The 15,918-nt window shown below is 37.4% G+C and overlaps 1 protein-coding gene across 7 annotated transcripts in view; it reads right to left on the reverse strand.

Annotated features, from left to right (window-relative positions):
- MTUS1 (microtubule associated scaffold protein 1) overlaps positions 1–6,974 on the reverse strand; it is a 132,613-nt gene extending 125,639 nt beyond the window's left edge. For 2 of the 7 annotated variants that reach the window (XM_016129996.2, XM_036228612.1), the window contains exons 1-2: positions 6,274–6,481; positions 2,304–2,418 (exon numbers count right to left, since the gene is read on the reverse strand). The gene's annotated coding sequence lies outside the window, so the exon portion shown is untranslated. Of the gene's footprint in view, positions 1–2,303; positions 2,419–6,273; positions 6,482–6,736; positions 6,839–6,951 lie in introns of those variants that run through there. The other 5 variants (XM_016129939.2, XM_016129969.2, XM_016129958.2 and 2 more) reach the window with 5 other exon arrangements.
- Between the last annotated feature and the right edge of the window lie 8,944 nt (positions 6,975–15,918).

Consider the following 15,918-nt stretch of genomic DNA (forward strand, 5'->3'; position numbering starts at 1 on the left):
TGACTAGACCCACTCTTATTTTGGAATTAAAATGATTTAGTAAATCCTTCTGCATAGTTGTTTGCCATGAATATCTCCATAAGGCAACATCATAAATTTTAAGTATTACTCTTCAGTACTTGAGAGTGTAAGGACTCTTCAATATTTGAGAGTATTATATCAAATTTAATAACTAGCAATTCTAGTAAACCATCAGTTTTCCGGAAATGCAAAACTAGTCTGAAACACAAATCGTATCAATGTAATAAAAGAACAATCCAAGACTGAAAATTCTTCTAAATTCCTCTTTAAAATGTACATTTCTCTAAACATGAGAAATTGTCAACTTGTGACTGCACAAATGGAGAATGTCACAACTTCTCACAAGTGGAATTAATTCTGTACAACTATTTGCACATGGGCATGCCAGGTGTTCTGAGAATGGCATCTTATTAAAAAATAGAATTTATAAGTTGGAAAGAATAAAAACCTTACACCTTCCAATCTATGTTGGCCTAACTCCTAATGGCATGGTCTTTCAGAATAACACAAGGCCACAGACTGAGCTGCCACACTCTCGCTTCTGTTTGCGATGCACATCACAGTGGATGGCGGGGGAAGAGGGTAGGGCATGAGGAGAGGACAAGTCAAGAAAAGCAGTAAGGAAACCAATATCTCTAGCTTAAAAGACCTTATAGTAGCTGTGACTAACTGAAGAATTTCAAACTCTGATGCCATCAGAGCTCTCTCTGATTTCTTCCAGGCTGCATCTGGTAAAAAATAATTCTAAAAGTGCAAATACACCCAGTATCATAAGGTCTAGACCCCATTCTCAAGAAACTTACGAGATATAACAAAAATATAGTGGAAAAGGTCACCAAAAAGATTATCTGGAGAAAGTACGTGAAATCGCAAACTGCAGTGCTAAGTATCTCACCTCTCAACTCATCTGGTAAGAAGGAAAAGTGATCGAGAGTCCTTACATAACTAAAAATGTCAAAACAGCCTTAGGTTTAACATAATTTGATCGAGGTAACAGGCAGAATCCCTAATGTATGACACAAAATTAAGGATTTGGGAGAATATTTCCAGCAACCTGAACACTTAGCTAACATTTCCAAAACTGCGCTCTTTGCAATGGTTGAGGCTTTTCTGACTCCCCTGAGAACCACAGCTGAGAACATAGTTTGAGGTTGATGAAAATCAACCTGAAGATTCTAACAGCAAGGATTTTTACTCATGCCTTTTAATTACCATTTAACGTGAAAATACAATCCTAACTATATATTATGTATACATGACTTGGTTCTCCACAGGAGACTATAGGGACTGTAGATTGAGGAGCTAATAAAACAAGTGCATTTTTCTTAGTAGAAAAATTTACCCTTTGTAACCCATTTCCCATTTCTCCAATCTTTCTCTCTCGCCAGCAAGTAGGACTTCCGCCATCCTCTCGTGAATTACAGTCTACTAGGTGGTTAGGTTAGTAGAAATGTGCAAACAAGGTTCAATTCTATAATCTGCCCAAGAATGAGATGACTATAGTGTAGCAGTTACTGTGTAATAAAAACAGAATTTTTACAGCACAAGGTGATTTAACCAGTAGTTATTCTTCTAAGTACAACTCAATCAACTTGACACAGAGGTTGGGGGAAGGGGTTGAGACCTCGTTTGACTGTCCTCTCTTAGACTGCTTATATCTATATTGTCTTCTATTTTTGTTCATGAAGCTAGTGCGAGCTATGTTTTAAAAGGGCATGTAGTTTCAACCTGTTATTATTTATGGTTAATCATCAAAACAATATACGAGATACACAACAGAGAGAACTCATTTGTCATTGAACACTCCTAAATACATTGTATGTCCAGAACTGCTTATCTGAAATAAGGTGAAGAAATATTGACTTTTCATTCAGAACTGATATGTATGTAAATAATGCCACAGTTAAATATTAGCAAGTTTCCAGTGATGAAAAGTAGAAGCTAACTCAACAGTCAAGACTCAAGGAACACTGCCATAAACATTATTTAAGCTATACGTTTATAGAATATATTTTTACACCTCTCCTTCCTGCTCTTCTGATAAGTGTGAACCAGAGAGAATCTTTTCTCACTGACAATTTAGGACACAAAATATTTTAAAAGGTTTCACCTAATTGTTGAAGATCAGAGTAATTATGATTGATCGGCCCAAAAACCTAAACACTAATTTTCTTTTCTCTGCATTGAGTTGAAATATAAACTGACCAAATACAGTAAGTTCAAAGTATTTAAACGAATGATTGTAATTTAATGGCTTTAAAACCCTCTTCGTGGCGCCTTACCTAGAAGACTGATGCGTTCCCAGCCTGTCTTGTTGCCAGTCTCTGCTCTTCCTCTTGCTGTGTGCACACAATGGGGGACCGGCTGGGTCTGCCCTTCCGCCCAGCACAACTCTTACTGAAACACGAAATTAGTACAATTTCAGACAAAATTACACTACCTCCAAGTCATTTCCTCACAACTCCTTTGCCAGCTAGTTTAAGAAACTTATGACCTGCACTTGTACTTCATCTCCTTTCACTGTTCAAAAAGAACCTATTCAACTCTACTAAAAAAATAAACATGTTTCTTCAAGAGAAACTTTTAGGTGACTTTAAAACTTAGTTTTACAACTCCAAAATGAAATAAAACTTTTAATTTAGAATAAAGATGTGTGACTTTTCTTATTTTACTCATGTAAGTAATGTGGACACAAAAACATTTGTTAATTTCGATCTGGGGCTATTAGAAAGAGTTAAATACAGTTTACCTTTAGGTAAATACATTTTTGTTTCTCTTCAATATGGGGCTTAAACTGAAGGCTAAGAAAAATCGACTAGCTTTAATAAACAAAAATAAGGTTTTGTAATAAAACATTTGTAAGCCAGTATGTATTTCTGAAGTGCATGAAAGCTATTTACTTTAGAAAAACACCTTTCTAGATTTGTTTGTTTATACTCTAAATTAGTTGAACCCTTTTTTGACTGTGTAAAAGTTAACCATCAAGGCAATCACAAATTGCGAGTTAGTTTACAGTGTATGGAAATGAAGTTTTATTGTCTATATACACAGTAAGGATTACCCCCAAATCTGTCATCTCCAAAACAGAAAAAAAAATTTTTCATCTTAAGCCAGGTGAACAAGAAAAAGTCATATATAACTGCCCACATAACAGAGTAATAACTGACGATTTCAAAGAATATTGAAGTCATTTAAAAAAATAACTATCATCAGGGCAATCTTTTACAAAGTTTGGTTTAGAAATACATTTTCAGAAGTAGTAGCTGCTTGTCAAACTCAGTTTCTAGTTATACTGTACTGTCTCAAGCCGAGGATGGGGAACTCTGGTCGAAGCAGGCTTTTCTGAACCAAATTTTAGGCTAAGGCCATACCATGTGATCTAATCTTTTTTTTCTTAAAAAAAAAAAAAAATAGGGTGGGGTCACTCATCCTCAGTCACTCTTCTGGAGGCCACAAGCCACCATTGCCCAAGCACCTGCCAGCTATTTGGCGGTGGTCATCTCCACTGCCTCAAGAGAAAGTCTGGGCCCATTTCTTAGTGTCCTCCAAACACACACACACACTGCACACCAACCTCATCCTCACAGCTCATGTGTGGTCCCCTGGCTTATTCTTAGGCTCTTAAATATGGAGAGTGAAAAATCACTCCCAGTGAGGCCTTCACCAGTTCTAAAGTTCTTTACCAGTTCCAAGCTGGTGGGGCGGCGGGGGGGGGGGGGGGGGGGGGGGGGGGGGTAATTTCTTTCGAAAGTCATCTTCTGCCACTGTCACATATAGTTCTTAAGCTATTCAGGGGCATTAAAGTTTTGTTTTGAGAAAGTCAAAAGATTTGGCTACATTATAGAACTTCTATAAGTCACAACCAGTATAAATAATGTGCTACATGTTTGTCTTTATAAGGTAAAGACAAAAGAAAAAATCTGCATTATGAAAAGCTAAAGTTTATTATCAATCCATAAAAGGCTCTTATGAATAGAAAAATACTAATATCCCAGGAGAAAAATCTGGCACTACATTCAATTAAAAGAAAAGAAAAATAGAAAATAACTAGATTTTTTGGTGTTGAACACCATTTGTAACTAAAGAAATGGAAATTTAAATACTGATATGCATCTATAAATTTGGCAGTAATTATTTTTCCTTTTAAGGATGCTTCCCCATATTAACAAGAATATAGTAACACAGGTACTCTGAGTGCTGATGGGAGCATACTTTGATATAAGACATTTTGGAAAGCTAATGGTCAGTTTGTATCAAGAGATCTTTGAACCATCAACTTTATTTCAAGAATTCCATTTCAGGAACTATGCCCTGTAAGAAAGTTTTTTCAAGGATACTTGTTGGACCAGTACATATTTAATAGTAATTGAAATAAGTTAAAAGTTAAGCTATAAGGAAATGGCTAAGTAAATTGTTAAATCTAGATAATGTAATATTACACAGCCACTAAAATAAGATTCTTGAAGAACTACAACAGCATGGAACTTTTTCATTACATGTTAGGCAGGAAAAAAATCAGCATGTAACAGTACATTTATAAAAAAGAAAAATTGTAAAAAAGAAAAATTTTATGTTATATATTAACAAGTATAAAGAAAATATTAATTGTGATTATCTTTGAATGGTGGGATGATTTAACTCAGACTTTTACTCAATCCACCTATTTTTATACAGCAAGCATGCATTACTTTTGAAAGTGTAACAAGGCCAACAGAACAGGGCTACTAAGTGATATGCTTTTTAAATGCTTAAGTCTTATAACTGCAGTTTCCCAGAAATACCAAAAAAATTCTAGCATTTTATAATCTTATGAACTACTCCAAAAATGTAACCTTCAATTACTGATATATAATTAAAAGGTACAGATCTTCCATAAGCACTATTTTCTCCACATAATGCTGATTTTAAAGAGTAGGTGAAAAAGTTGGAGCAAATTAAATAAGTAACTATACATTATTTTAAACTGAATTCCACTCAGGGTTTTTTTTTTTTTTTTTTGAGTAGTTTCGATCATTTCTTTGTATTAGTTTCTTTATGGAATATTGTACTTTAAAAAAATGAATAAAAGCATTTCGTACATTGTAAAGCTCTATACAAGTAATGTATCACTGTTTCAATTTAAGTTGTCCATCATTTCCTGCCCTAATTAACTCTGAAAAGAAGGTTATCTAAAAAATTGCAATTCCAAGTATGCAATTTCTTTTAGTGTTAATCAAACACTGTTATCTGGGTGTATCTAGACACCTCAAGGAAGTCCTAGGTTCCCAGAAAGCCAGGACTGTTTTTCCCCCTCTCTCCTGGACTGTCTCCCTTCTTTCCTTCACTCCTAACACCTTCACGCCCATCTGCCACCCCAGGCCTGAGGATTTGGCGCGATGATTGAATCATCATCTGGCAAAACATGAATGCTTTCGTCCCCCTCGTTTTGTCTAAGACTTTTATTCAAACAAAACAGAACACGCTGAATTTCCTTTCTGAGTATGCTATTTAAAATAAGCAGTATTGATAAAGTATGTGAAACTTCATGAGGATAAATGAAGACTCCATTCCTATTCCAAAATCAATTAATCCGACTCAACGTCAACAAACAACTTAGTAGGAAAGAGTACTCCTTGAAAATAAGACGAAAAAAATTTATTTAAGGTAAGTAAAAACATAAACCCACTAATTACTATAGAGTAATCCACCAGGTGATCTTAGGGTTATATCTCTCTACAGTACTAGAGAAGCACAAGCCAACGGCAGGATTAAGGCATGGGACGAGAAGCCCTTGGGAATTGCAGCAACCCCATTAATGCCCTGTTCAGCTCAGATTACTTATGCTGAGAATGGGCCCAAGCGAACCGCCCAACAAGAGGTCTGGGACTGCTGGGCCCTGGCAGGTCAAGTGTCCGGTGGGCGGCTTCCGGCTGAGGGTACTCCGGCTCCTCAGCCTGAGTAACTGGGTTTACTCTAAACTCTTTCCGTCTCTTTCAAGGTGACAGCTACGACGAGATTCGCATCTGTCCTTTCTGCACGAGCTGCGCTGTCCCCACGTGAGACCTGCTCCATGCAACCTCTGCTCCCCTGGGGCTACTTCCCCTCCCCCCGCCTCCGGCACCCAAAACCTTAGAATACCCGCCCCCACACCCTCCCTCAAAGCTAGTCCGTCACCCTATGACGGTTGCGCTCGCCAAGTCCTCTCTCCACCCTCAGCCGCGATCCCCCCGCGGACAGGCTGCGCGGAAGGAATCTACTCAACTCTGCACTTACCCGCAGAGCCTCGGATCCAATCCCGAGCTCTCCGGGGAGCCAGACGCAGAAGTGGGGAGACCAGCACTCCGAGCCCAAACGCTCTCTGGACCCTGGGCAGAGGCGCTCCAGGCCCACCCTGGAGGCCCGCGGAGCAATCTGTGCCCGCCGGGCAGCCTGTGCACCTGGGGACACACGGCCTGTCCCCACCCCCACGCCTGCGGCGGCTGCTGCCAGGCGGGATCCCGGTGTCCCCAGCGTCCCCGCCCCCCTCCTCCCGCCTCTCCGGCCGCCAGGGGGTGGAGCAAGGGCGGGGAGTTCGGGAAACTTGTAAATAGTAAAAAGCTTGGCTGCCTCTGCTCCCTTCACCCGCTGCCACCCCTTCCAGGCGGCCCCAGCCTGCGCCTCGCAGCTGGAGACAAAGGCCAGGCGACGTCCAAGGGGGCTGCGCCCCGATAAACTTGAAAGGCATGCGAGGCTGTACCTACACACTCCGGCTCTGGAGGCTCGCGTCGCGCCCAGCTAGCCCGTGGCTCCCTCGTCGCGCTCCCGGGTCCCAATCCCGAAGCCCCGCGCGCTCCCGGGCTAAATGCGGACGCGCTGCGGGCCGCAGGCGTCGGCGCAGGACCGCGCTGCACCTGTTGCCACGTGCGACGCGGCGCCCCGGGGCTGCCGCCTGCGCACCTGGCTGAACCTCACCTCCGGCACCACACAGGTCACTGCGAGCCACCGGGACGCTGCGCACCCACTGCTGCGGGCCCCGGGCCGGGCTGCCGAGAGGATCTGCCTCCTACTGCTCTCCTGGCACCTGTGTTCTTGCGCGAGCTCTCTAACTTCCCGCTTAGCCATAGGGCATTGCAGCGAAGGCGGGCCGGGGGTGGGGTAGGGCGTGGGGAAGTTGCAGAGTTATCAGGACTAAGGTTTGCCAGAACCCAGAGGGAATTGTTTCTTGAGAGTATCAGACTCCGGGTCTATAGTATTATCTTCATTACCTTTACTGAAGAAATGAGCTCCAGCTGTTAGATCTCCGTATAAAAAGTGCAAAGGAGAATAGAACACCAGGGAGAGAAATGAGGCCCTACCCGCTTTTAAATAAACGCAAATATAGTCCTCACTCTTTGCTAAACCGAAAAAATTTCATTCCTAAACTGTCTATTAGGCCCATAAAATATTTTCTTCTAGACGCATATTTTTAATGCAAAGCTTTTCCACAGTTGCTCTTCCATTTACAAGAGATGTAACATTACTGAATCAGTAAAAATCAGAAAACCCTAATCAAAAATTTAAAAATATTAATTACCTGGTTGGGACTTGCTAAAGCTTTTTAAGAGTTTCTTTTCTGAGACTTAATCTGAGGATATTGTATTTGACAGTTTCTATACTATCAATATTAGATCAAGAGATGTATTGCCATTTACGATTGTAAAGCCTTTTGACGTGTAGTGTTCCATTATTTCCTCAGCAAGATCTGGAGTATGTGGTCAGATTATTATCTCCATTTTCAAATGAGGAAATGGAAGTTCAGAAAGGTCGAGTGACTTGCTCAAGGTCACACAGCTAGTGAGGGGCAAGTGCAAACCCAATAGACCTAACTCCTAATCTCTTTTTATCCCATTACGTGGTAACAACTCTCATGTGCTTTTAAAGTTCTTGTTGTAAAGACAAAAATGTAACTAACATGACTTTAGGAAAAGGTAATGTGAATATTTTTAAAGATACAGCATTAAACACCATTGATTATTCTCTCTTATGCAAAAGCATCAAAAACAAAACAAACAACTGACATTGTTTCTGCAAGTCATCAGACAGTTATGCTAATTAGTTACACGCCTCCTCCCTAAGCAGAATAGTCAGAGTGTTAAACATGCCATTTAATCTTTATGACCCTCAGGTGACCCAGATGATTTGGTCCACCCCCTCAGAGTTGTGTTGTGTGGCTTAGTTATATTTATAAATATGGAACATGTTTTACTTCATTTTTCCGTGGGATAGATTAAAGAAAGAACAAAACAAAAAATGCCCTCCTCTAAGCAACTTTTGTGGTCATTGGCTAATTTGAAACTTAGCTTCTAATTGAATCCAAATAAAAACAAAAGTTACCTTCTAGGGACATCATCAGGGACTCTGTCAAGGCAAATATGCTTGAAATGGGGCCTGCTGACTTTTCTTTCCATCTTGGTTCTGGGCATGTTGCCATGTTCTTACTCTCTGAACTTTAATGCTGACCTGCTACAGATTTCATAAACAATATAAGGATCAGATAATAACTCCACATAACCTTGTGGCTTTTTGTCCTAAAAAAATAAAAATAAAAATAAAAATAAAACTTTTTATTCTCCATTAGAAAATTGCAAATTAAAACAACATTGAGTAACTATTTTTTACTTATTAGATTGGCAAAGATTAGAAAGTTTGATGAACACTACTTGAAAAAGTATGGAGAAATGGCCAGTCACAAAGCAGATGTCCATGGAAGTTAAAATGACCTTCATTGAGGGTAGTTCACAATACCTAACACAATTATAAATGCACTTATCCTTTGAGCTATTAAGTCTATATATAAGAATTTACCTTACAACACACATGAGAAATGTCAGTCTACATAAATTGTCCATTTAGCATCATTTATAATTAAGAAAAGATTGAAAATGTACAAATGTTCATTAATATAAAAAAACTGGTAAATTATGAAACAGCCATAAAATTACATCTTATGAAGGCTTTTTAAAAATGAGAAAAAGCTCTTTACTTTTATGAAGTGATCTTCAAGACACATTATGTGCACAACTTTTTGAAATGCAAAACAAGTATGCTACACTTTCTATCATAAGGGGGAAATCATATATGTTTGTATGTATACATATATACATACATTTGTTTGTATATGAGTAAAATATCTCCGAAAAAGATATACCAGAAACTGATAGGATTGGTTGTGTCTTAGGAAGGGAGACAAACAGCTGGAGGGCAGGATTTAGGACAAACTTTTCACTAAATATAATTTTATGTATTTTTTGAATTTTGAACCATGTAAATAATAGTACCCATCCCAATATTTTAAAAATTTCCAGCACTTGAAGTTTTGCCAGCAGGAATGACTAAGATTCTCTCCCTACTAATTTCGCTTATAGATAAATGATCAAATTTCTCATGCATTAATGGAGGGAAAAGCAAAATGTTCAAAAATTCTTTTAAAATATTTCTTTTCTAGTTTATCGAAAAAGGAAGACTTTAGGACACAAACCTCCAACAAGCCATGATTTGGGTACAAATGACAAGTTAGCAAATTCCTTAGAATTTTATTAACATTGACATCTCCCCAGGGTAGAGTTTCCAGCTGATTTTCCCAAAGTCACATTCAATCAGAAATGAAAAAAGAATTCCAGACTTGATTTCTAAGGGAGAAACTTCAGTACATTGACTTGAATAGTGAGGAAGTAATTCCATGGGAATTCTATGGAGTCGTTCTATTTTATTCCTAAACTTGATCCCTTTATTTGTTACTTATATTATACCGTGACTTTATTGAATGAGGGATTTGAACAACTCTAAAAGACACACACAGCAAATTTTAAAAATAAATATTTAGAAATATTAAAATATGAGCCAAGAAAAAACATACGGGTAAGAGTAAATATACCATTGAGTAACAAATTAAACCACTGAACTTCCTGTCAGCCAAGTGCCTTTACCAATTACATAATTGCCATTTTCAAAAGGGGCTAATAGTTCTTCAAGGGAAGTGAAGCTTTCCTATACTAAATTCAAAGAAAATGTTTCGAATTCATGTTTCAGATCAAGACTATGGAATGGAAAATAATTTATTATTGATAATACTGTAAGAAACTGTATGGTCATTTTTCATAGTGACTTAGAAATAAACCAGCTTGAAGGTATTCACCCAGTCAGGAACCAGGCCAAGCCTTATAACAGCATAATGGGATCAAAGATTAACTGTAAATAGGGGTGTGTACAGATAAGTGATTCTTCTATATATGCTTTTGAAAGTCAAATTTGCTTATGGTAAAATTCTAACATGTTCACAAATCCCTTGCCTCAAAGATAGACACAGTTGCTTTATACGACATTCCAGAAATTTTCTCATTAGCCAGAAGGTGCTGAAGAATTGTTAGTAGTGACAAAGACCCAGAATGCTGGAATTTTGTGATACTGTTAATGACCTTTTCCTATCTCTGTTGAAAGAAATGTATATTACAAGTATCCACATGACTTAATTATTGTGTCCCAAGATGGTGAGACAGACATACATGGTCAAATACACAAGCTGTAGCAATGATTGCACTGCCAGAAAACAGCACAAGGGTAGTCAAAGGTCCAGATTTGTTTACAAGTAACTCTTGAGTCCTAATAGTCCATTCTTCTTCCTAATGGACTTGTAGACTCAAGCAGACTCTCGTCTTAATGTCCCAGAAGGGTAACTATCAGAGTAGAGATATTTTTGTGTCGAAGTCTGCAGATTTGTAAAGTATCTCAAGAAAGAAGAGTTCCTTGTTGCAAATCCACAGCAGTAGCAATAATAAGGAAATATAGCCTCCTCTTATCAAAATGACCTGAGAGCATCTGAGAAACTTTCATCCTCCCATACCGTGGAAGGCATCTTCAACAGCCCTTCCATTCCATTTATAGACTTTGTAGGGATGCCAAAATTATTTTCACTCATACACAAACAAGTTGTTCTATAATTCTGCTTTTGACTTCTTCATATTAGAAAAAAATTAAGAAAAACATAGAACCACCACTTTGTTATTCAACCACTTTGAAAATGTTTACTCTGAGTGCTTAAAATGTCATGACTAAATAAACCACTGGTGTGCGTAATCCACTCGTGACAATAAATCATAACTATGTCACACTTGGCATTGGTTAGTCTTTGCTCCAATCAGATGGAGTCTTCCCTTAAAAGAAGGATGTAGTTTCAATTTTAAAGTACTTATTATTTGTGACAAATACAGTACAAAAGTCTGTGGCTTTGAAGTCTCATACCTTTGAGACTGTCACAGTCTACTTAGACTTTTTGGATTTGCTTTTAATTTATGCCTCTGGCCTGTTCTCTTGGCCATATGTAAGCTTTTAGAGAGCTGGAGAGCAGCCTTCCAACTTGCTCTCATCCTTCTTGGGCCTTGCTAAATGATCAGTGATCACCTAAAAAGAGTACAAAGAGTACAAATCCATGGAACCTAATGAATTCAGTGTTGCTGCATTGTGACTGGTACACAGTGTCCAGGCTTGGCCTACTGATTGACTTTTAATTCATTCCTTTTGCAACTTTTGATTTTGATTTATTTTCCTGATCCATAATTGATTCTGAGATCCACCCCCCTTGCAAAAGGTATGCAGTAAAGTGGGCCTGGTGCTCTAAGCTGTAACAAATTTTTGCAAATCACAATGATATAGGAAAAGCTATAAACTAAACAAACAACAGCAATTAGCCCTAATGCTGTTACATAAGCATGCTACAAAATACAGTAATTCTTCTAAACATATGCTGGCAATTCAAAAAGAGTCACTGAAAATATTATCATTGTTATTTTTTCCATACAGCAAGTAGGGCTACACTATGCCTGCCTAAATCACATTGCAGTGTGCCAACATTTCAAGTCAGTGCCCGATTAGTTACCAGAAAGTAAGACAATCTTACCTTTGGGTATCTGGAACACTGAGAAGGCAGGTTACTAATCCAGGACAGTAATTTAACACCACCAAATATTTATCTATTTTGGATAAGTATACTTCTGATCTCTTTTTGAATACCTACAAAGTTATGGTCAATGCCCACTAAGTTACAATCCAATTTTATGCTCTAGAAACCAACAGCTAATTGTTATTTGTTGTTTAGCCTAGGAAAATATTTTTTATTGTCTGCCTGTCTTAAATAGAATAAATTTACTACGAACAGCAAAAATACTATTATCACTCCAAAACTGAAAACACAAATTAAAGTTAGAATATTTAATTCATTTTTATTTTTGTTTTGATAATTTATTTTTTATATATTTATATATATATTTTTTTAACATTTTATTTTTTAATTTTCCCTCACCTTCTGGTAACCATTGTCCACATCCATGAGTCTCTGTTTGTTTGTCCTGTTCGTTTGTTACTTTTAGGTTTACATCCCACATATGTGATATCATGTGATTTTCAAACTTTTCTGTTCAGCTTATTTTGCTTAGTATGATTATTTCAAGGTCCATCCATGTTGTTGCAAATGGCAGTATTTCATCTCTTCTTATGGCTGAGTAATATTCCATTGTATATATGTGTCACAGTTTCTTTAGCTGATCATCTATTGTAGGACACTTTGGTTGCTTCCATGTCCTGGCCACTGTGAATAATGCTGCTATGGACATTGATGTACAAATATCTTTTGGAGCATGAGTTTTCACATCTTTGGGGTAAATACTCAAAGGGATTACCTAGAGGGATTACTGGATCAGAATACTTAATTTTGACACTTAGATATGTTTTATTTGATTTGACCTATCCGGATCGCAGTTTCTTGTTAATAAAATTAGTTATTTATATCTTATGGAGTTATTGTGAGGATAAAATATAAGATATTATTATTTATATATTTCTGGTTTGTATAGGAGCTCATATTTAGAATTATTGATAACATTCATTTCTCTTCCCATTGGTCTATGAACTCGAGGCTACGGAAAAACTTTTCTTCCCCAAAAAACATCATTCCCTCCAGGCCACTATCACCTGTCATCCCTCCTCATTTCAGCCTTTCAGTTCATGGCTGAGCTATTCAAGTGGGTAGACCAGTCGCCTCTAAACCATTCTGCTTATACTTCCCTATCTATACAACAAAATGAGTATGTATGACCAATATTTCTTTATTTACAAATTATATATAGTACTACAGTACTGATATGTACATAATAAACTACATATTAAAATAGGAAAGGGTATGATTTAAAAATAAATGGGTAGATAGAAGTTCTCAAATTTTCTTCCCATATCCCATCAGATACCCTCTGGTGCCACGAAATAATCTCATTGCTATTAATAGTCTTTATTGTGGAAGAATTTTCTATTACTGAAAAGTTATAAAGCAAAAATAAATACCACTTTTCGAGTAAATACCTACTTTAAAAGTTTGGCATTCTTCAATATGTTTCCACTAAAATGCATATACCTGGAATCAACCCTTTAAATCTTAGTTTAACTTTTTCAAACCTTGTATCCAGAAAGACTTGAGTGCATTAAAAAGAGACAAGTCCAAAATGGTGTCACTTATGCTAAGCCCCACCACAAGTTAATACCTAACCTAACTGCAATTTCAACCCCTCCCAGGAACGGAATTTTAAACCAATCAGTCTGGAATTTTTCTAATCAGCACTGATGAGGTAATCTGCCTGATCAGACCTTCTGCCCTCCCCTAAGGGAAGGTAAACTTGCCTGAAATAATTTCCTCTTGTTTTTCTTGTCCTGCCCCCTTTTCTGCTATAAAAGCCTTCCATTTTTTCTAGCGCCTTAGAGCACCTTTCTTTTTACTGGATGGGATGCTGCCTGATTCATAAATTGTTCAATAAAGCCAATTAGATCTTAAAATTTACTCAGTTTAATTTTTGTTTTTTGACAAATGAATTTTTTTAACCTTCTCCAATGTATTTTTTCCAACATAAGCAATTTAATTCTCAGCGAGCACTGATTGAGTGTCCTATAAATTTAACTCAATTCCGAAATAGCATCAGATCTCACAGTTTAAGGATTCAATCTCACAAGACTACCCCCACTTCAGCTGCCAAATCCAAGTCCTTGTTACCTGCGCTTCTGTTGACTAATTATAAATTAGAGGTTCTCATGAATTCCTCCACAGGTCAGATCAATTTGCTAGAAAGGCTGAAAATTAAGAACCTTTGATCATTTGGTTCTTCCTGTGACCAGCCCCATCCTGTGGCTATCTAAGAGCCCCATTTTAAGTCACCTCATTCACATAAACTCTGGTGTGCTCAATAGGTGTTTCTTATGCATGACAAAAGATATTCCTATCACTGGGGAAATTCCAAAGGTTTTAGGGGTTTTGTGCCAGGAACCAGGAACAAAGACCAAATATATTTGTTATTCTAGCATATCTTTAATTGTAAAATATAACACAGACACAGAAAGCTGCATGAAACAAATTTATAACTTAATTAATATTATAAAGTACACATCCTTTAAACAACTAACTATCTCAGTGAAGAAATAAATAGAATGTTGCCAACACCCCTCCTAATCATGACCCCTCCTTCAGCCCTGACAGTAGACATGTCCTGACTTTTACGGTAATCACTTCCTTGCTTTTCTTTGTAGTTTTATCATCCATATATCCATCTCAAAATATCATAGTTTAGTTTGGCCTGTTTTTAATGTTAATTTTAATCTACATGTTCTCTTTCTCCCTCTCTCTCTCTCTCTCTCTCTCTCCCTCCCAACTGCCCATCACCCCTGACTGCCAATTCTCTTTGCAATATATTTGTTGAAGAAATGGAATCTTTGAGCTGTGAGATTTCCCACTATCTGGATTTTGCTGATTGTACGCCCATGTTCCTTTATTCTGTCTTTATTCTCTCTATCTCTAGTTGGGCTTACAGGCTTTATCAGACTCATGTTTAATTTTGGTTGGGGGAAGAATACCTCATGGATGATACTGTATTCTTTCTCCAGGAGGTATAAAATGTCTGGTTAATATCACTTTTTGTGATATTAACAACCATTGGTGCTTACCGCCTACATCCATTGGAAAAATATTTGCCTCTTTCCCTGTGTTTCCCAATTTTAATAAAATAAGAGTTGTTTCCTGGGAATCCTGCAAAGATAACCAAATAGGTCTCTATTTTTGTTTTAATTATAAACTTATATATTTTAATTCATTACAGTTATTATAAAACTTTCTCATCTTTGACCTTTGGAAGCCTTTTTAAGTTGGCTCCTGAGGTCTTGTCACATGATATTAGTAACCTTTAAGCACTTCCTTGCTATCCGATATGACAATATTTTTCCAGGATTAGCTCATACATATCCTGGCCTAGACTTGGAATCAACCATTTCTCTGAGAAGCTGGTTTCTTTTAGAGTGGTAAGGAGTATTCCTAAACCACAACCTGGGTGCTAAGGAAGTTTAATCACTGGGTTAGTCACTGTTTCTAGGCAGAGGTAGGCAGCATTCTACATGTTATCTTTTGTCGCTATCTACACCTAGACTATACATAAGTTTTCCACACTGAGAATCTTGGTTTACAAGGACAAAAGAAGTGATAAAATTAGGATATCACATGATCATTTATTTGTTTAACCACGTGGTATACACACACAACAGCCCTAGAACAGATATCATTGATACCAATTCCAATAAGATTACTGAAAACAACTGAAAATTGTTTGTGTTTGCTACCCCCATTATCTTTCCATGTTTTTAATAGTTGTGTTTTATTTATATTGTCAAGTGTATTGTCATTACAGATTGTACTCTCACACATCCTTATTAGTCTTATTGTGTTATCAGATACATGTATATATGTATGTATGTATGTGTATGTTTGCTTATGTGTGTTTCATATTTATCCTCAATCCATATATTGATGTCTTTTACCATTATCGTTGTCTAAAGCTCATTCTCAAGTAGATTTCTTAGGAAGTGCTCATGGGAACGATA

Source organism: Rousettus aegyptiacus, unplaced genomic scaffold (genome assembly GCF_014176215.1).
Source record: "Rousettus aegyptiacus isolate mRouAeg1 unplaced genomic scaffold, mRouAeg1.p scaffold_m13_p_11, whole genome shotgun sequence".
NCBI lineage: Eukaryota > Metazoa > Chordata > Mammalia > Chiroptera > Pteropodidae > Rousettus > Rousettus aegyptiacus.